Source organism: Solanum pennellii, chromosome 10 (genome assembly GCF_001406875.1).
Source record: "Solanum pennellii chromosome 10, SPENNV200".
NCBI lineage: Eukaryota > Viridiplantae > Streptophyta > Magnoliopsida > Solanales > Solanaceae > Solanum > Solanum pennellii.
In genome coordinates this window covers 41,964,959-41,988,655 of record NC_028646.1, presented here as the reverse complement: position 1 = coordinate 41,988,655, position 23,697 = coordinate 41,964,959, and the positions used below count along the sequence as shown (strand labels likewise).

At 34.7% G+C, this 23,697-nt stretch overlaps 1 long non-coding RNA gene across 1 annotated transcript in view; it reads right to left on the bottom strand.

Annotated features, from left to right (window-relative positions):
- Nucleotides 1–9,023, bottom strand: part of LOC114074503 — an 11,506-nt gene extending 2,483 nt beyond the window's left edge. The window contains exons 1-2 of the long non-coding RNA XR_003574933.1: nt 8,119–9,023; nt 7,503–7,641 (exon numbers count right to left, since the gene is read on the bottom strand). This is a non-coding gene — a long non-coding RNA (uncharacterized LOC114074503). The remainder of the gene's footprint in view (nt 1–7,502; nt 7,642–8,118) is intronic.
- Nucleotides 9,024–23,697: the final 14,674 nt, after the last annotated feature.

The following is a 23,697-nucleotide window of genomic DNA, read 5'->3' as shown; positions in this document are numbered from 1 at the left end:
TATATATTGTAGTAGTTTCATACAAAACCACGAGGATTTAACATACCATTTCATTCTCCAATTCGTACCAAGAGACACGACCACACACACACATTGCACAAGTTTATCATCACATAATTCCGAACACACAAACATGAACATAATAATTATTAAAGCACGTTATATTCCTAAAATATACCAGCAAAATATACCCAACCTATAACAATCGATGGGAGCTAGTGACATGGACATGCAAAGGGGAACATTCCTTGTTTTCGGATTGGAATTCGACTGAATCTTTGGGGTCTCTTGTGTAAGGGGCCAAGAGAATTTTACCTCTTGACCCTCCACATATAAGATTACCCATTCAAGTCCGGTTAAGACTAATCCAGGTGAATCTTAATATTCAGGTGCCCTACATGGATGGACCCAACCTTGTCTAGCTCAACTGACGCACCAAGTTAGTTGGCTTGGATGGTGCATAGGTTCGAGGTCTTGTTCCACACATATCAAGCTGTGTGGACCCGGTATAATATATGCATTTCGATACATTTGGGCATTACCTAGCATAGCTATTTTTGGGTTGTTACAATACAATAACGCGACTAATCCCATACAACACAATAAAATAAAGACTATGACATAAGGGACATGTGGATATTGTCCTCGAATCGATGATGACTCACCAATATTTTACTCCTAGCCTTAGAAACCTAACCATCCTCCATGACATATAAACAATTCCAATTCCCTACACTTTAGTCAAAAGGGAAAAGAAGGGATTAACACAATAGATGTACTATGTATGGAAGCCATGCAAAAACCATGAAAAAGGGACATTAAGTAAATAGCATGCTTTTCATGAATTTTGATTAATAAAACATATTACAATCATAAGAACAACATTTAATAAGATAGAAAACACATAAGAAAACATTTAAGCAATTATCACATTTTTGGAAAACATTACAGGGAACTTACTTCACTGTTACGGTGAACTTACTTCACTTTATAGTGAAGTTTCTTAGCTTAACTCTACACAACTTTGAGCACATCATTCCCTCACTTAAATCTATCCTAAGACTCACTAAAGTGAACCAAAGAGACCGCCCATACACCCTCTCTAGGCATACCTAAGTGATCCTTAAGACCACTTATAATGACACACACATACTTACAAATATATCAATCACATGAACATGAGATTCTCCTATCAAAGGGGATTTTAAGGTTCACTTGAGTGAGTTCTGAAAAGACCACCCACACAATACCTTGCACACACTCATAAGAAATCCTATAGATTACCTAAGATAGAATCATTCTCACTTATAATATAAACACATATATAATATGACCTTCTCCTTCCATAGCCTATCAAAAGACTTACTTAAGTAAATAGAGAAGATAACGTCCATGATTGACCTCAGCAAGATTACCTAACTAATCCTTAAGAAAACCTAAGTTTGGATCATGTCCACATAAACACACATTTTCCCTAACTAGAGTCATTCTTATGACTTATCTAGGTAAGATAATAAGTTACCATTCCTATGCCCTCTTCACACCTTAACTAGACAACCCTTAACTACTGTAGATGAGTACTTATTCATTTAACATACTTTTTTAACTTAAGTAATTACATTCATTAGTTCATTTAAGATACATTCAATACATAAAGGAAATTCAAGTAATAGTCTTGAAAAATACCTAGAGACTCTCACTAACACCTTCAAAGCCTATTGTGCAATGTCTAGATAGCGTCCCATACCACCACCTGATCCTCATAGATATGCTCTAATGCTAGTAGGTATCTAATATGATTAGAATAAGAAATAAACTACATAGACCATTGTAGAAAATCATGGAATCCGGAATTATGACGTACTACGATGAGGGTGTTCTACTTGCCAATGGTAGAACTTGGACCCATTCCATGTAGGCAAATGGTTAAGGAATATGAAGGGCATGCTTTATAATCTAGTCTGATCCTTTTAGTAGAACTACTCCCCTTACTATAATCACTCGGTGCTAGCTTTGTTCTCATAGAGTAATTAACATTAATGTTCATATAAAAGGGCTCCATATCAAGTTCATAACCCAATCACATTTGCCCTACCAATGAAAGGTCCAAAAGGGCTACCTCACAATGGCGGCAAGAGGATCATCATGACTTTTCTAAGGATTAATATGATGTCGTTCGAGCCAATTAACCTTTAGTTTATCATTCCTTTACTTTGAAGGATACCATTGCGTATTACGACTTCAACTTTCATAACCTTACCACTAGGTACAATGTTGCACATAAAAGACCCTCTTGACTTCATTTAAGGTAACATGTCATTCATACATTCAATTCTAAGAGACTTTAGCATCCTAAGTCAAGACATAACCTTATTAACTTTCATACATACATCAAGCAAGGGACACAAATCAACAAAGAGAAGACACCATATACTTCACTTTAACTCATAATATATGTCATTCTTTAAACAACTTAGGAATAACTATTATCATCTTTAAGTCATCCTAAACATTACTATATCATCATCAATATAACCATTATAGACTCATATAGTAAAGTAGGAAAAACCATGCATCAAACCTAAGACTACTATAGAAGCATATACTCATAGTCTACATAATTTCCTAACATACAAAGAAACAACTTATACTTTCACATTACTTCAAAGATAGATAGATATGCTCACACTTCACATAAATGAAGTATACAAATAATCATAATACTTCAAGTAGGAATGACAAGGCTATGATCATTGTATTGCATAAAGTTAGACCGACAAGGCCACATAAATTCACATAGCACGGCCACCATAAGTGGACCATACCAATTGCAAGATAATTGAATTCTAATTAATATTAAATAAAAGAAAATAGGGCGGCTCATCACCATTCCCTTCTCAATACCTTAATCCAGTTCCATAACAAAAAATTTAATGATAATTATAACAATATTCATGAAAGTATGTCAATTTACTACATATTCATCAATCTAATGCAACCTAGATACCAATTTACTATAAGCATTACATAAATCAAAAGCCTATGTAAAACTACATTAGAATTCATAATTCTGAAGTCAATATCAATTCAACAAGCTTAATATTCAATAGATATAATATTACTAAATACTCAATTGATAAAATTGGAAAATACGATAAACTAATCAATCATAATCTATACATACACCAAAAGCCCATAAAAATCTACACATGAATTCATCAATATCAAAACATGATCACATAACCTATATTTTAGTGAAATTGACAGATTTGTGAAGGTTAAGGTTTCATGGATAATTTCATTAGAAATCATTAAATATACATACATTACATCATATATTAACGTTTGAATACCTTTCATGGAAGAACACAACACTAAGAGTAGAAATTGAACTTTTCATCTTTTTGAAATCTTTGAAAATCCTCGTTGAAATTTGCTCTAAGGTGATAGAAAGCCTTAGATGAAGAACTCTCATACCTTATTAAAAGAACCCAATGACAATTAAAGAATAAACTACATTGAAAAAGAATATTCAAGCTCCATCTTCACTTTGAACTCTCATGGAGGTTTTTGAGGAAACTTTGGGAGGGAATGTCTTTTGATTGAGGTTATATGGTTATAATGAGAGTTTAATGATTTATATACATTTAAAATACCCATAAAAACTCAAAACAACCGTCCTCTTATCTTATAATACTTGGAGTGAATTTCCCAAAAGCCCAGGTCCTTAACATAAAAGCTGACAGGCAAGCCACAACACCATCGACACGCAGCATCGAGGGTTCGTGGTCTCACCCACGCCCCGTCGATGGGGTCTCATGGTTTGATATGTCATCCTCTCAACCTGAATAGTTGAAGGCTCCTTGGACGCCCCAAATTGATGAGACATTGTTCCATTGATTGCCTGACGTTTGGCACTGCATGCATGCTACCATGCAACTTCAAGTCTTATGTTGGGGTCGTCCTCTAGGGCCCCTTGTGGGTCCTACATGGATTTGTACTCCGACATTTCCAACCCAAATATGCTCGCATCCGAGTTTAGACTCTACTACATGAGTTTTATCCAAAATGAACATGTAAAACTCGATGAAACATACATATACATGCAAGGTCGTTGCAAGGTAAACCTTTTGAACTTCATGGACGTTCTCGGACGTTTGACCTCCAAACTTCACGAAACTTGACATACTGCCCATATACACCATAATAACTCATTTAAGGACCTTATAAACTAATGAATCACACATAAACACATAAAACCACATATAAAGCACATAGGTGACTTAGTCGTCGAACGTCTTTGTCGTCCCTTAACGTTTGACTTTCAAAGCACCTAAACTCCCTTAGACCATCACAACAACCATGTTAGGAACTAGCTTAACTTAAGTCATTTTATGGGTCTATAATAGTCCTCAATTAATAATATAACAAATGATTTATGAAATGGTTTGAACACACAATTCATCAAATACCCTAAAGTTGCATGCATATTCGTCAACCCAAGTGACATTACTAAAAACTCAAAGTGCCAATAGAGTGTCCTAAAAGTCGTCCTATTTACATCTTGAAGTCTGATCTTTAACTGATGGTAACTAGACCTTATATTAATTGTAGAGAAAGTTGATGCACTTTGGAACTGGTAAAAAAATTATTTGTTGAAGGCAATTGGTACTTCTTTTGAATTGTGTCCCTATTTAATTGTCGGTAATCTATGAACATCCTCTTACAATCATTTTTATCTTAACAAACAATACATGATCACCCACATGAGGATGCACTAAGAAAGATGAAACCCTTATCAATAAGTTCTTGAATTTGAGTCTTGAGCTGACTCAACTCTACTGGGACTATGCGATATAGAGAGATAGATATTGGGGGGTACCAGGTTTCAAATTAATGTATAAATTATTCCTTTTCAGGGACATACAAGGAAATTAGTAGGGAACACTTCTCTAAATTATGTACCATAAGAATTGACTTAATAAAGGGAGAGTCAACCGCAACACCCTAAATGTGATCCAAATATGCCAAACGAACCTGCCCCACCAATTTCCTCTCCTGAATAGAGGATATGACCTTACCTGCCTTAGGTTCCCACTATAAATTTTCTTTACATAAAATCTCTAGAGTCAAAGACTTAGTTTTAAAATTAAAGACAAAGTAATTCATTTAACAATAAGGAAATAAGCCCAAGTCTGAAACCCCATAAACAAGTTACAATAAGGATAGACATGTGTGACTATTCAAAACTCTCCAAATAGGGAAGAGAAATGGATGGGTGTATCAAGTACATCACATATCATATCATATCCCAAGACAAACTTAACAGACACAATATAATGAGTAGAACCATGATAAAATAACACATTAGCCATTCAATCACAGAAAAAATTAGTACATGTGATCAGTAAGTAACAAGTCTCTACCTCTCTCTTGCATGGAAAGGCATAATAATAAGTCATGTAATCTTGATAGGAGACTTACCTACCTGGGTGCACCATACCTCTGCGTGAGTTACCATTTCCTTGACCTCTACGACATCACTACTTTCCTAGTATCCCACCTTTAGGATTCCCCCTATAATTATTACTGTTGCCCCTAGGTACGACTGCTCTAATGTGCTATCGCGCAGAATCCAACATGCGAGGTTGGGGACAATCAATCTTCATATTCCCAAGCCTTAGAAAATTATAAGTAGTTCGAGCAAAATATGGCCTGCTGCCTGCCAAAGGTTCTTATCCTTGTCTATCCTAAATCAAATTCAGAGGTGGAGTTCCCGAGTAGTTACCTATGGATGCAGGCATAGCGGACTGAATTGGCCGGGCTGCAAATTTTGACCTCCCTAAACCTCTGGAATCGGAACCCTTAAAGTTGTTTGTGCTCTTAGATTTCATAAGCAAAGACTTAGCCAACATACAGATCTAACTCCTTCCACATTCTTTACAAAGTTTGTTATCACATTATAGCTTTTCCCTGCAGGATTCATGTGAATATACAATACCTGATGTTGGAGTTCATTCCATTGAGAAATAGAAGAATCCTCTCCTCCTCACTAGTTACCTATTTTGTAGCATATCTAGACAAGCCATGAAACTAATCCTGATATATAGCTGCACTCATACCACCCTACTCCAAAACCATGAACTCATTTTTCTTGCGATCACATAATGTTTGGGCACCACCTTCTCCAAGAACAGAACATAAAACATGATCCAAGTGAGTGGAGGTAAAGATGATGATCTGTATTCCACATATGCTCTTGAGAACTTCTTAGCCTCACCTTAAAGATGAAAATTCACAAACTCTAGTCCATGGTGATGGACAATACAATTTATGCAACCTTTTATAACAATCTAAGATTGACTCATCGGCAGCCTCCTTCTCAACACTATAGAATACAGAAGGATTCAATTTTTGAACTTGCAAAACATTTTGTGGTCATAAACACTGATCACAGGACCCAACAAAGGATGGAAAAAGACATCAGTACCTATAAATCCTCTCACCCTGGGGACAATAATAAAAATAAGGGATTGTTTGGGGTTTGAGTTGCTTGGACTGTGGAAAGAATTTCAGGGCCAACCACTCCTTTTCAGAAAAAAACAATCTTTTGAGCTAATTCTCGCATAAGGGAGGAATACTTGTAGTCTCAGCATGCACCTATTTCTCTTTTTCAACATATTCTTTATTCTCAAACACGACACTCACACAAATGTCTTCATTATGACAATAAGGGACCTTATTTTTTTGAGCATTCTCAACCTGAACCCCACCCTTAGAAAGTGCTACCTTCTTCGGCCTGTAAACCTTGGTCTTCTAGTACCCCTGCCTCGACAACAACCGCTTGTATCACACTCTTGCGTTGGATCATTGGTGGAAGCTACGGATCTGACACCATTGAAGTTATTGTTTACCATTTTTAGATAGAAAAGTGATATAGATAAGATATCGATTTGGATCACGAATACCAATTGTAACCATATTATAGCACTAAATGAGATAAGATAAAAACGTAGAGATTTCCTAAAGTGTTATAGCATCTCAAAGAAAAGTAGAGACTTCTCTTTAACTTTCCAAAATAGTCTACTAGACTCATTTTGGTAAAACGAGATGAACGAATCTAGGGCTCTAATACAAACTTTGTCACGACCCACACCGCCATAATTAAATCAGACAATATTCCTTTGGTGGGAGATCCATTACTACAACTAAGAAATTTAACAACAAGCTACACACTTAAAGATACAAAAGCATGTTTAAATGTAGAAACAAAATAAAGAGTTCCCATGAACTCCAGGAATTTAACAAACAACCATCCAAAACATTGCAAAATCTTCCCTTGAAATTGAAATAAATGTACCTAAATATCTAAATTTCAACAAGTCTAAACATAATGGGTACACTCAACTGAACATACGAGTAAGTATAACTAGAAAGTTTGAGTCCAAAAAGAGTGAACTAATTCATAAAGGACCCATGACATCATTAAAAAAATTGCTCACCCATGTATCCTATTTGACCACTTATCTCCTAGATGATGTCTATCAATAGTCCCCTGAAGATGCCTTGTACTCAACAAAGAAAGAGCAAGTGAAGTGTTAGTACACAACCACAATGTATAGATGGTGTACCAGGCTATTCCTGCAAGTGTAACACATATAAGCAGTTACAACAAGATTAACACAGATGTACCTGACATATATAATATTAATTAACAATTTAGGAGAAACGTACGATTTTACATTTCAGCAATACAAACATATGAAAAGTCTATGGTCCTATTTTAAACCCTACATACAAACTTTAAGTATACTAGAATGTGGTACCCGATCCAAGTTAGTGTGCAAGACGTGAGACCCAATAGCATATATGTATTGGAACGCGGCACCCGATATAAGTTAGTGTGTTGAAATATAACAGCCGATCCTAAAAAAACCCACAATGACAATGGAAATTCTCATAATTATTCAACCAAATGTTGATTCATGACATATAATCATTCATTTATACTCATTAGTATTTTATGATCAATAATTCAAAAGTTTAATACATACATGCATTACAAAGAAGCAAATACTAACATACATTACACAAACATGAAATCGAACCATCATATACCTCGAAGCAAAACTTGAATCCTCCGAAGACACTGGAATCTTCCCTTTGCATATTCTTCATGCTTGTTCTAGGTCTAAAAAAAATTCAATACAACGTAAGGATCAACAGTTAAGGTCTAATTTTACCCAAATTATAACAAACCAAATAACCGAAAACCCAACTCATGATCCAAGCCTCCAACTAGGTCTTTTTTCTTCCATCCTATTAAGTTCAGAACCCTACCCCTAGAATATATGATCAATATTATAAGTTCTACGAATCAAAAAACAGATTAGGGGAGTAAAATCCTTAACTTTTCCAACAACAGTAGTGGAAAGCTATCAAGAAATTGCTTAGTCTCCTCTCCTAGCTATCAATAAAAATTGCAGAATAATTAGTTTTTTTTTTGTTTATTTCTGGCTTATGTCACGCCTGGACCGCTATGGCGACCCCCAAACCGCCTGAATTCCCAAACCATGGTAGGAATAATCCCACCTAGAGGTTTTCACGGAAACAAAGAGTCAAATTTTAAGTTTGAAATCCTATTTCAAAACTCGCCTTGAACCTATGACACACAAAAACTGCCTGTTGACACTTAACGTCTTAGGTATCTATTCATGAGATCAGATTTATAATTATATCTCTCATTTATTAAAAGATTTTCCTAGACCTCATTGACTTGGTTTTACACCAAATCTTGACTAAGCTAGGATTTCTCAAGTTATACCAAAAAAAATTTCCACTAAAACAATTCCGTCGGCTGGTTTTCTATGAAAAAATGAGAACAAATTGTTATAAATTGTTAAAAAATAGGTGGTGGATTATGTGATAGCGCTAGGTTCTAACAGTAGTTCTCCTATTGTGGAAACATCTTGACCACCTCAAACGACTAAAGTTTATGCAGGACAAACACATACACCTCCTACTTTGTATAACAAACCTTCTTCGACTAATTAGGATAATTCCATTGAGTAAATCCTAAATCATTAATATTCCAAGCAAAGCTCTACTTTGAATTTTATGAAATCACGGAGGATCATACGTTAATAAAAACATAGTTCTACATGAATGGTGATCCGTTGGAATGGTAAAGGTGGTTGTTTTGAAATAAACAATTGGTTAATTAGGTGCATTTTAATGAATAATTTTTGTCCAATTTCAAATATGGAATCTAGAGGTACTAGAGGGTCAACTTGCTAAATATCGGTCGAGCACAACATTTACTTTATAGCAGAGTTTTTTCAAAACGGCTCTAATTTGATGATGCATTTTTAAGATTAGGTATTAGCACATTTTTTTTTACTTATGATATGATACCTTATACTAAAATTATTATTTTAATTCGTGAACCTACAAAATTAAATGAAGTTATAAGTTTATCCTATTTATACACGGAAAAAATCATACATGAAAAGGGATCCTTTAAGCATTCATTTAGTAAAACTCCACAGCTTCTGGGAACTCTCGCTGATCTTTGTACATTCTCAAATCCCACTATTTCGAATCATATAAGTTGAGTTTCTTGAAATACATCAAATCGATCTCCCATGATACGCCTTTCACCTACAGAGTTACAAAGTCAGATAAACATGTTCTTGGTTATTAATATGATGAAAAATACTCTCCTGGTCTCCAGTTTAAGTCACTTCACCATCTTCTACTATTATATGAAGAATCTAAGGCTGAAGTGACATTGCCATATCAATTTCTGTTGGATGATGTCTTAGCTGAGGAATAAAAATGTTTGGAGGCTCATGAATAGTCAAATATTTTATATCATTCTTTATATAGAGGAAATTCATCAACTATTCTCAAATTTACTGGTCATGTTAATGATTCACCAGTACAAGCGGTTATGGACAATTCTAGTACACATAATTTTATTCGGGCGAGGATGGAAAGATCTCTTCAGTTTAAGACTGAACCAACGCGAAACTTTTCGGTGGTGGTAGAAAGATGAAAGCAACTACGATGTGAGGGTGTAGGTAGAAAAATTCCAATAACCATACATGGAAACAATATAGTGGAAGATCTATACATTTTATCAATTCATGATGTTGATATAGTAATCAGGGTTTCATGGATATGTACTTTGGGAGATGTCCTTTTGATTATGCAAAAAAAATATTTGAATTTACTTTAAATGGTTGTAAGATCTTGTGGAAAAGGGATGAACACATAGATGTGTAAACGGTGCATTTACATAGTTTGAAAAGAATGGTTGCTATAAATGCAATTTTCTGCTATTTTCATCTACAACTTATACATGATTTGGAATCTTCATTTACTCCCCCATCTGAATTATAAATTGTGCTAAATACATTAGAATATATCTATCAAAAGCCTTTAGGTTTGCCTAATTCACGCAGTTAGGACCATGCAATCTGTCAAATTTCAGGTGTAGGACCTATGATGTGAAACCACATTGATATCCTTATATTCAAAGCAGGTTATTGAAAAGTTAGTGTCTAATTAATGCTAAAACAAGAGACAATCAGAACAAGAAGTAGCCCATTTTACACATAGTATTGTTTGTTTCAAAAAAAAGATGACATGGGGCGATTTTGTATTGTCTATAGTTCATAAAATACAATCACTATTAATGATAGATTTCCAACCATTGATGAACTTTTTGATGAATTGAATGGTGCTTGCTATTTTTTCGAGTTTGATTTATTACCTAGATATAATCTAATTAGAGTACATCGAGAGGATGTACCTAAGACAACATTTTGCACTCATGATGGACATAATGAATTTCTCGTTCATTCCATATGGTCGTTCAAATGTGTTTTCTTCATTACAAAAAGCTATTAATGATCTATTCATACCATACTTGCATCAAAATATCCTTGTATTTTTTGATGACATATTGATACATAGTCCTTCTTGGACTGATCCCATGGAATTGTCTTGGTTCTTTAGTTATTGCATCATTATCAGTTGGTGGCCAAGCATTCCAAATGCTTATTTTGCAGGAATCAGTTGATTACTTTATTATTTGGGACTTATATATTATCTCATCTAAAGGATTATTTTTCAACATAGGAGAAGTGAAACCAATCCATCAATTAGCACCACCGCTTACAATGAAAGAGGTGCACCGTTTTCTCTGTCGTGCGTGATACTACATACAATTCATCAACTATTATATTACAATAGAATGTTAATCACTGATTATCTCAAAAAATAGATTTTTTTGCTGGACACCTGAAGCTCAAAATAACATTTGAAACTTTAAAGACTAAACTAGTCCCACTCAAGTATTGGTATAACAGATTTCAATAAGGAATGTCAAGTAATTACTAATTCATAGGGGAAAGGAATTTGTGTAACTATATCTTATAAAAGGCATCCAATCACTTAAATTTAGTCAGAAATTGAATTCAAGGGTGAAATGTGTGTCGGCATATAATTATTAGATGTTTTCCATTATTCAAGCTGAGAAACTGGAGGGAAAATCTTCTTTGTAGATGGTTTATAATACTAACATATAAGATGTCTTTGACGAACAACACTAATCAAACCATACATACTTCTGTGAAACAACAATGTCTCACTAAACTAGTGGGTTATGATTCTTATATAAGATAGAACCCTTGGAAACGTAATTCAACCTTTGATGCCATCTCTCGTAATTTAGATGCTATTCTTTTTGACCATTTCTGCCAGGACATTTAATCTAGAACAAGTTTGAAATCATTAAATCAATAAAATATAGAATAATTGGCTTGTCATGATGCTATTCAAAAGGATGTGGAGACTCATATGGATTTCAAATTAAAGAACATGTTGTTATTTTTCAGAGGCAGACTTCTAATTACATCAGATGCACTACTACGACACAAGCTAATGTTTAAATTCCACGCCACCATTACAGAGGACATGCTGGTGTTTCAAGAACATACAACTGATTGGTTTGAAACTTTTATTTGGGACATATGGACATGAATGTGAAATAATTTTTTACAAGTTCTCATATATGTCAAAAGATCAAAGATACAAACTTGCATCTAACAGGTTATTGCAACATGTACCTTTATCGGATGAAGTCTTTGAATATAATGCCTTGGATTTTTTCACTTGCCTTACAAGTTCCAATGGTAAAAATACTACCCTAGTCATGGTGGATTGTATGACCAAATATGGTCATTTTATTCCCTTACATTCTATATTGTCTACTCAACTTGTAGCTCAAGCATTCATAGTAGGTGTATTTCTCCTTGACGACTTTTCTCGTACTATTATCAATGACTGTGGCCCACATTCTTCCTTTCCTTTTGGCAAGAAATAAATACTTTGCAGGGTTCGACATTGGATATGAGTACCGCATATCATCCCCAAACAGATGGATAATCTGAAGCCCTAAATAAGTATCTTGAACAAATATCTTAGTTGTTATGTTGCTGATGATCCAATCACGTGGGCAACTATGCTGCTTTTGGCTGAATTTTGCTACAATATTTTATACCAAACATCAGCAGGAATGACACAATTTCAGGGGTTGTATGGGAGGGAACCCCCCAACAATCACTTGAGATATATTGGGGAGCACTGCTAGTGCATTAGTGCATACCTACTTGATTCAACATGTATAATTCTACCGTTATTGAAAAATAATTTTCTTAAACCTCAAGCATGGATGATGACCTTCGTAGATAAATATTGTACTGATCTAGTGTTACATACCCAATACTCAAAAATAATAAGAGCAAGTGTAGAATAAATATACAACCACATTGTACAAGTAGGATTAGACAACTATCTCATTAGTGAACCAAAAACAAGTCAAACTACATTATAATCAGATGCATATATATCAACATATAGAATATTATCAATTTATGCAAACAACAACATTTTTGCATTTTTTATCACATCATTATTCCTCTCACGGAACCCAAATCCAAATAGTTAGCTTAAATGAACATGGCTATCCAATTCCATAATTGTGCTGAAACGTGGCAACCCAATCCAATCATTCAGTTGAAACATGAAAACTCGATCTAATATTTGTGTTGAAACGTAGCAACCCAATCAAATCATTGTGTTGAAACATGAAAAATCGATCAAATATTTGTGCTGGAACGTGGCAACCCTATCCACAATCACATACAACAATCACAATCACAGGTACACAATAAAGATCATATATTTAGTTTATGATTTCATGGCAAGGATAATTCATGTATTTCACTTACAACAAGTGTGTTCAACATTGTAACATTTATACAACTCAAGTATCATAAAGAAGAATAAACAAGCACGCATCAGAAAAACATAGAACCATCACCTACCTCAAAACAAACTTTAAAACCTAAGAAACTTGATCCTTTCCTTTACGGATTTTTTCTGCTTGTTCTAAGACTACAAATTATCTTAATAACATAGAAATAAAGAATCAATCATGAATTACCTGAATTGCTAACAATTCTATGAACACCATATAAAACCCGTGATTTCAACTAATCAATTTAGGGTTATTTCTATTATATAATCTATCAAGAAACCCTGCCCATTAATACTAACCCATTCTAGTACATTCTATAGATCGAAAAACATATCGGGGGAGTTAATATCTAACCTTTAGCCTCAAGAATGGTCAAAACAAGTTAGAATCCCATGTGGGTCTTTCTTTCTCTCTAAAAGTAAAAAAATCAAATAACATTTTTAAGGGGTTTTATTAACGACATAATTTGCGCTTATCCCACTAAAACGAAACACATCCTTTTTTAGCAGCGACATCACAGCGGAACAAATCCCGCTATAGCGGCATAAAGTGAATCAATAAGCTCCCTAATGAACTTACTATTTTATGTCCTTTCTCATCCGACAAAATGATCAAACTCTCGCTACAAGGAAAAAGAGTGAGACATAACCCTTTTTGAAGAATTTCATTTCGCCCATTACACAACATACTCTTAACTACTACGTTCATAAAATATATTTCACTGCAAGATCAATTCACGGAGATCTACTCATCCAAATTAGATCTCGTAAAGTCTTATGGCATTTTAAACAAGTAATCTTAATAGTAATCAAATAAAATTTATAATTTCTTCACTCGATTGCTACCAGAATCCTCCAAACCTAAAAGACTATGATTTTCTCTAAATCTGGATAAGATGGGAAAATTCAAGTACTACAAAAAGGTTTTTCTGGACCCAATTATTCCCTAGTTGGAATTTCTATAACAACAAAACCTGGTCATTACAATAGATATATATACACGCATCAACTATCCCCGAGTGACAATTTAGGATAGTATACTAAGGACAGAGCGAAGTACTACCTCAATCGACTAAAAATTATGGATATTTTTCTCGTATGTCCTTCCTGTCTCCTAAGTAGGTTCCTTAATAGGATGATGTTTCCATTGTACTTTTATAGAATTAATCTAATTCTTTATCAACTCACGCACATCATGATCATGAATAGTAATCTGTTCCTCCTCGTATTGGAGGTCGTTATCTAGTACGATTGTGTCCCAAATTATGATCTAATCACTGTCACCATAATATCATCCAACTTAGACACATGAAATACCTAATACACACTATATAAATTAGGGGTATAACAAACCTATACGCCACATGCCTTACAAATTCAAGGACTTCGAAGGGACAATTATACCGCTGACTCAACTTACTCTTCTTACCAAATATGATCACTCTTTCATGGGACAATTATACCGCTGACTCACACTACGTACTCCTTTGAAGTCACCCAAGATAAAGTGCATTCATATTCAATAACTCTTGACAAGAAAGTAACTCATATATATATATATATATATATATATATATATATATATACACAATTCACGTACAATATGAATCCTTATTATTAATCATCTAAGCACTTAAATCAACATTATTCATCATTACATAAAGAGCACATTCATTAACATTATAAAGAACAAACCATGACTTCTCTTAAATGCTTACTTGTGAAATGCATAGATAGCATCCCTTTCTACCACCAATTTTAAGTTTTACATCAAGAAGCAGCAATAGTTCATTAATGTTAATTCTGGGGGTAAAACATAACCGACATAGACCATGTGAGCTTAACATGGAATCACAGTATTACCCTCACCGGACAACTAGATTTCCTACTTGCCTAAGGTAGGACTACCATTTGTTTATCCTTAAATGGATCCACTGGCTTGAAGTACGTGGGCACATAGTTAATGGGATAGGGAGATATATTCTATATATTCCGCTTCAACTAACATATGAGGATAAATCTCAAGAAAAATCTAGTAAGCGGACCCCCTCAACTCTCATATGAGTACCCATCTCAAACCATATCCACTCAATCCTTAGTATTATTCCCCAAAAAGTGCATTACATTCTTTACAAACAATGATTAAGGGATAAGAGATTGATACTAGGTACCTCACCTTAACTTACATATGGCCATACATTTCAAACCCAACATTCATTAGAAGGGATTAGGTGTCACGATTGTAATCTAGAACCCAGACGATACTGGCGTCGTTGACCTCTCATAGGTTGCAGACAAGCCTAAAAACATTATTCTTACTTCATCTAGGTTAATTTTAGCGGAAAATTTGAATCTTTTTATTTTCTTATTTCATAATAAACATTTTGAACATAACAACATAGGCGTTCACAAATCAACCATCTAATATAGAGATAATCAAATGAAAGAAACAATTCATAATTGCAATAAAAGTATTTTTGCCAAAATGGCACCAATACAAAGTCTGAAATAAAAGTTGAAAGAAATAATAGTAGAACATGCTCCACTAGATAAATCCTACATCTAAGCTAGATAATTACAGTAGAAAGCCTCCTAAGCATGAGGGCCTACAAGGTCCGGATGAAAGCTCCACATCCGGAGAGCTGAAACGTCATACTATAAGATCTAATGTCCACATGTGCCTGCACCTAAAAGTAGATATTTGTATGGAATTAGTGCACATATGTACTAAGTATGGGTATATGAAAGCACACACCAAGGACATGCATGAGAAAGAATAGCTCTTTCCTAACAACATAATTTATAGAAAGTCAAGTATATGGACTTGCCAAATTTGGATTAGAAAAGTCAATGGAGCTGCCAAATTTGGATTTGGAAAGTCATGCCTTGAGGGTATCATGCATCATCAAACTTATCATTTTGCAAACAACACAAAACATATTTCACATATCATATTACATATAGAACATAACATCTTTCATATCATTCATTCATATGCCATGAGACCTTGGAATCATGGACTTAACATTAAGACTTTCAAGAAATGAGGGCCAACATATGGGACCTCAACTAGGGAGTCTGCTTTAGTAAACACGGAGTTTGCTTTGTTCATTCATATAGACTCCATTTTATTTCATTCATAGGCTAGTGTAAACACCAGCTATACCTAGGATTTAGTTTAAGACTTTGATCTGGTTGGTTGTGCAATGACCAGAATGACCTAATGTCATTACTTGAATCTAACTCACCATTTGATTATCCTATCATAACACCTTTGGTATCATTTATTTCATTTTGTGCATCATTAGAGGCTAACCTCCTTCATTCATTGGGAACTTTAACTTTAACCAACATAGATCATGTGAGCATCATGAAATCCAGTGTCATGAAACCCCACAAAAAAAAGAGGTGGAATCACCGGCCAAAGTGACCAATAACATGCTAGCGTATATGGGAATTGAACCACGCCAGATCCCTATATTGGCAATATAGGTTCAAAGTCTAGGAGATATAAGGAGATTCATACCTGGCATGCCGGACAGTCTCATCTCATGAGAGTTACGTGAACCTCCGCCCTTCCCGCAAGAAGGCATCACCGCTATAGCTATTCTATCGGTTCTCAGTATAAAGTTCCATTACATTCAACTCATACATCATGGAAGCTGGCTTCTAGTATAAGGACATCACAACTCAATAGATGATTTCTCATGTCATCATAATTATTAAGTGTGTTAATCTCAATACTTTTAATTAGAGTGTTCATAGAGACTGGTTTATTCATTAACTTTACACTATCATAGGTGAGTGCGTTTTGGTAACATTTACTTAGGCTCATTTTTGAGATTTCTCTCATCTTTTACATTAGCCTCATATCATGTTGTCACTACATTCATTATCATTAGCTCATTTGCTCTTCATTGTTACTTACCCCTTTTCACATGAATGTTCATTTCATCATATGTCAATGCACTTGGCCATTTGGTGTGTTTCACACTCTTACTTAACCCTTCTAGGGTCTCATCTTTTCATTGTTCATTTCATCATTTGATTGTTCATTTCATCATTTCATTGTTTATTTCATCATATGCCAATTCACTTGGCTATTTATTGTATTTTACACTAGTACTTAATCCTTCTAGGGTTTCATCATTTCATTACAAACATCTTAGTTTCACTTACTTTTAAACATATGCTAGACTTATGGGTCTATATATACAAGCCACGGGGCTTCATTCATCGTTTGTCTAAGTGATTCATAATTACTCATGATTATGTGGTACAAGACTTATACATCTTGTAGACATGACAAGATAATGATTTCAATCTTTAAAGGCAACATTCATTGAATATTTACTTACGTATGACTTATGTGTCAATATAGAATTGGGAAAGGGAACCCGATTTCGAATCCCTTGGACAACATATAATCTTATTTTAAACTAGATAATCACATTTTTAGATTTGGGGGACCCTAGTTCGATTCTCATCAACCCCATAATATTTCCTTTCTTTTTCTCCTCACCTTATTCATTTGAGTCAAGGAGGTTTTGGGTTCAATCCCCCACAAGCTCATTATTTTTATTTTATTTTATTTTATCTATTAACTGTCTCACCTATCCAAGAGGTTGTGGATTCAATCCCCACTCTCCACATTTATGTTCTCCTTTATTTTTGTCCTAACTCTCTCATCCATTCAAGATGTTGTGGGTTTAATTCCCACTCACCACATCTATTTTTCCTTGCATTTTTCTCACTAAATTTGTATGAAATTTTCATTAAGTTAGGTCATCGTTTCAATCCCCAATTACCTCACATAAAAAAAGTATTTAAACGAAGCTCATTTTATTAAAAGTTGGCCTAGACTACAATTTCTATCCGGCTAGAAATTTAGTCTCTTCCAATCCAGTTTTGTCTTAATCTTTTGTTTATTTTTTTAGCATACATGTAACGATGTCTTGGGTTATATTCTTAGCGATCTCACATAATTTACATTCAATTTTCGTTGCATTTTGTACCATTTTGTTTGGCCGAACCCAACCTACCAAATGGTGGAAATTTGTTCACTATTTTAAGCTTCTTTTAATCATCATTCATATGTTAATTCTTAAGGCAGTTCGTGGATAATTTGGTGCATCTTTAAGTGTAATATTTTTATGATTATATTAAGCAAAGTTTTACCATTTCATCCAGAAACATTACAACACTTTTACACCTCATGACTTACACAAACATTTGCACATAAAATTCAACCATAAAAACATTTTCACATACTTTTTGTTGACATAACTTAACATGCTTACAATTCAAAACACATAATCAAGAACACATTATCATGAAAATTAGACTTCATACTTAAACTACCAGCAAACATAGAAACAACATGATCTCTTACCTATTTCACATTGAGATCAAAGGGATACTAGGGACAAGAAGTTAAACAAGAACGGGAACAACCCTAGTATTCAAGTAGATTCATCTGAGCCTTAAGGGTCTCTTGGGAAACGGACCAAGAGTAAGAAAACTCATACCTTTTTTTGACGTTCTAACCATTAAGTTGCTGCCCAAAAACTCCACTCAAGAATACGTCTAAGCCTCCTTAATATTAACTCCACTCGTATGACAACCTCCCTTAGCCTAGTGTGCGATTAATGTTTGTTTTCGTATGAGTTCTTCAAGTGTGAAGAACATGGTTTATTTTTCTGGTTTTGTATCTTATTTTTGGCAGAGAAATTTTGTGTGAAAGAGGTTGGGAGATTTAGCGTGTGAATGGAGTGATAAACGTGAGAGAGAGTAGGAGATATATTAGGCTTAGTAATCTAGTTTGGGACTTGGTAAAATAAGGTTTAGTTTATTATTTAAAATCTGATTTTTATTTTATTTTAAATTCTAACGAATAAACATTTTTAATTAATTATATTAATTGAATATCTTAAATAAAAATCACATTAATTCATCGGTTCCACCTAGGTTCGAACCCGGGTGAAGCAAGACTTCACTTCAAGAGCTCAATTTCGGATCTCTCTCCCAAAATTGCCCCTCTACCTTAATGATAAAATAATTAATTTTATATTTAGGGTAGTTACGATATTACCCTTATCTTGGAAAAAGACCATTTTACCCCTAGACCCTCCAAACCTATGATTTCCTCTTTTTAAGTCCGATAATGACTCCTTTGAGTAAATCTTCGTCTTCAAGAGCTCTACATGGTTGGACCCAACCTTTCCTAGCTCTACTAACTCCCCAAGTTAGTTGGCTTGGATGTAGCAAGGGTTTCGAAGTATGGTTCTACGCGCATCAATCTGTGTGAACCCTGGTCTAATAATAAGCATTCTTGACACATTAAGTATCACTTAGTATATCCATTTTTAGTGTTGTGACATTACCCCCCCCCCCTTAGGAACATTCGTCCCTGAATGACACTACTCTTTAATAACATAAGTCATTTATTGAATGTATGCATTCATAGGTAATTCTATACCTTCCCATTGGTTTATATTTGATTCACATATTAAATGATGGTGCACATCCTTGAAATCTACTAGAAGCTTCACATTAATAGACTAAGGAAATATTTCCTAAACTAGTCTCATCAAAGCATAAACCATGAGTAAACATGTAAGTCATACAAATCAGCAACCAACATGATGATTCAAACATATTAACCTCATACTAGTGCATATGTTGTATACACACTCAGATACCTGAAGGACTAATTAAGGCTACTCACCAGAGACTTCACCAGAAGTGCCTTCCTCTACACCTCTAGACTTGATTGCGATGAATTTTTGCCTCCTTGGAGCCTCTTAACTTGGACCATTAGGTTGAACTCTCTTCTTCCCTTGTTCTTGACTTCTCCTATTCGGACAATCCTTCACAATGTGACCCAGTTTGCTACAAATCTGACAAGCATTAGAGCCCCTCATACACTCTCCTACATCAAGTTTGACACACTTCCAACTCTTAACTCTTGACTTGGAATCCCTATCATAGTGATCCTCGGACGAACTTGACTCCCCTTGGTGGGAGAATCCATTCTTAAACCTTGGATTATCCCTTCCATAGTATGCTTCCTATTCCTGTTTTCCTCCACTAGTTCGACATGGACCATAAGCCTTGAAAGGCCCATGCTGGCATGCAACATAGATGTCCTACATTCCTCCTCGAGATTCCCAGCAATCATAGATCCAGTGTAAACGGGAGGATTCATCCTCGTGAAGTCCCTAAACTTGCTAGCCATGGTGCTGGCAGGTGGGTTCTCCTTGGGAACACCTTGTTGCTCTGCCTTCGTTTCTCCTCGTATTCATATTTCTGAATCTCCAGATTTGATGATAGATACTCTCTTAACACCAATAAAAAGACATTAGAAAAGGCACGATAATATCAGAAGAGGGGAAATTTTCCTACGCACCATGAAATCTCTAATTTAGGATAGTGTTGCACTTCACTACGATGACTTAGAAACTACTCGATGTGGTTAATGTGAACTTCTTATCCTCAGAATTTTACCTAGCGCTCTGATACCAACATTGTCACGACCGGAATCTAGACCCCAGATGAGACTGGCGTCGTTGAACTCTCATAGGTCGTAGACAAGCCTACATACGTCATTCTTACTTCATCTAGGTTAAATTTAGCGGAAAAAGTTGAAACTTTTTATTTTATTATTTCATGTGAAACATTTTGAACATAACATCATGGGCTTTCACAAATTAACCATCTAATATCGAGATAATCAAATGAAAGAAACAATTCATAATTGCATTAAAAGTAATTTTTCCAAAACGGTACCAATACAAAATCTGAAATAGAAGTGGAAAGAAGCACTAGTGGAATATGCTCAACTAGCTAAAGCCCACATCTAAGCTACATAATAACAGTAGACAGCCTTGAAAGAACCAGGGCCTACCAAGTGCGGATGAAAGATCCACTTCCGGATAGCTGCAACATAAGACTATTAGATTAACGTCCACCTATGCCTTCACATAAAAGTAGATATGTTTATGGAATTAGTACACACTTGTTCTAAGTATGGGTATATGAAATCAAACACCAAGGACATGCATGATTAAGAATAGCTCTTTTCTAACAATATAATTTATGGAAAGTCAAGTAAGTGGACTTGCCAAATTTTGATTAGGAAAGTCAATTGAACTACCAAATTTGGATTTGGAATGTCACGCCATGAGTGTATCATGCATAATCAAACTTATCATTTTCCAATAAACACATAACATATTTCACTTATCATATCACATATAGCACATAACATCTTTCATATCATTCATTCATAAGCCACGAGACCTTGGTATCATGGACATAACATTAAGACTTTAAAAAGATGAGGGCTCAACATATGGGACCTCAACTAGAGAGTCTGCTTTAGTAAAAATAGAGTCTGCTATGTTCATTCATACATACTCCATTTCATTTCATTCATGGGCCAGTGTAAACACCAGCTATACCTAGGATGTAGTTTAAAACTTTCATCGGATTCGTTGTGCAATGACCAAGAATGACCTAATGTCATTACTTGAATCTAACTCACCGTTTGATCATCCTATCCTAACACCTTTGGTATCATTCATTTCATTATGTGCATCATTTGAGGCTGGCCTCCTTCCTTAAATGGGAACTTTAACTTTAACCAACATAGATCATGTAAGCATCATGAAATCCAGTGTTATGAAAACCTATACCTAAAAGAGGTGGAATCACCGGCTAAATTAACCCAAAACAGGCTGGCGTAAATGGGAATTGAACACGCCAAATCCCTATATTAGCAGTATAGGTTAGAAGACTAGGAGATTTAAGGAGCCCCATACCGACATGTCGGACAGTCTCATCTCATGAGAGTTACGTGAACCTCCGACATTCCCGAAAGAAGGCATCACCGCTTAGAGCTAGTATATCAATGCTCAATATAAAGTTCCATTAGATTCAACTCATACATCATGGGAGCTGACTTCTAGTATGAGGATATCATAGCTCAATAGATGATTTCTCATCTTATCATTAGTATTAAGTTTGTCAATTTAATACTTTCATTAGAGTGTTCATACAGACTCGTCTCTTCATTAACTTTACAGTCTCATAGATGAGTACGTTTTGGTAGCATTAATTTAGGCTCATTTTAGATTGCTCTCATCTTTTACATTAGCCTCATATCATGTTGTCACCACATTCATTATCACTAGCACATTTTCTCTTCATAGTTACTCACCCCTTTTTACGTGAATGTTTATTTAATCATATGCCAATGCACTTGGACATTTGGCGTGTTTCACACTCTTAGGCTTTCATCATTTCATTGTTTATTTAATCATTTGATTGTTCATTTCATCATTTCATTGTTCATTTCATCATGTACCAATGCACTTGGCCATTTTGTGTATTTTACATCGTACTTAACCCTTCTAGGGTTTCATCTTTTAATTACACACATCTTAGGTTCACTTACTTTTAAACGTATGCTAGACTGATGGGTTTATATATACAAGCCATGGGGATTCATTTATAGTTTGTCTATGTGATTCATATTTACCCAAGATTATATGGTACAAGACTTATGCATCTTATAGACATGCCAAGATATTGATTTTGATCTTTAAAGGCAGCATTCATTAAATATTTACTTACGTATGACTTATGTGTCAATACGGAATTGGGAAAGGGAACTCGATTTCTATTCTCTTGGACAACACTTAATCTTATTTTAAACTTAATAATCACATTTTTCAGATTTTCGGGAACCTAGTTCGATCCCCATCAACCCTATAATATTTCTTTTCTTTTTCTCCTCACCTTTTTCGTTTGAAGATTTGAAGATTTCGATTTATATGAAATTTGAAGTGGGTGTTGAATATTATTCATAGTATTACATAGTTGACGGACAATCAATTTGGTAACAATTTATACCTTTTTACTATGTGTAGCTAAAACCTTAATTCATAAGGTTAGATTATGGGTTCATTTATCTGTTGGGTACTGTTAATTTATAGTTTATTAATTGTTGTTTATAGTTTGTTTATTCACTAATTGTGGTTGAAATTAATGGGCTTTTGTTGCACATACGATCCTTACTTCAAAATTTTGGCTTGCTCGAGAGAGAGGTTTTAAAACCAAAATTACTAATTTGATGGTTTGTGAGATTAGATTGTTATGGATTCAACTCGAGAGAGTGAATCCTAAAACATCTTCTACACATTCAGCCCGAGAGTGAATGGACTAAATCGAAGGTTGTGCTTATTTGCTTCTTATTCGTGTTCGAGTGAAACCAATTTGATTCGGGGTAAGTTGTTGGAGAGAAAGTTTGTCTCTACTTATGTCTAGCTTATTCACCAATTTACATCAATTTACTAGAAATTGCAATTG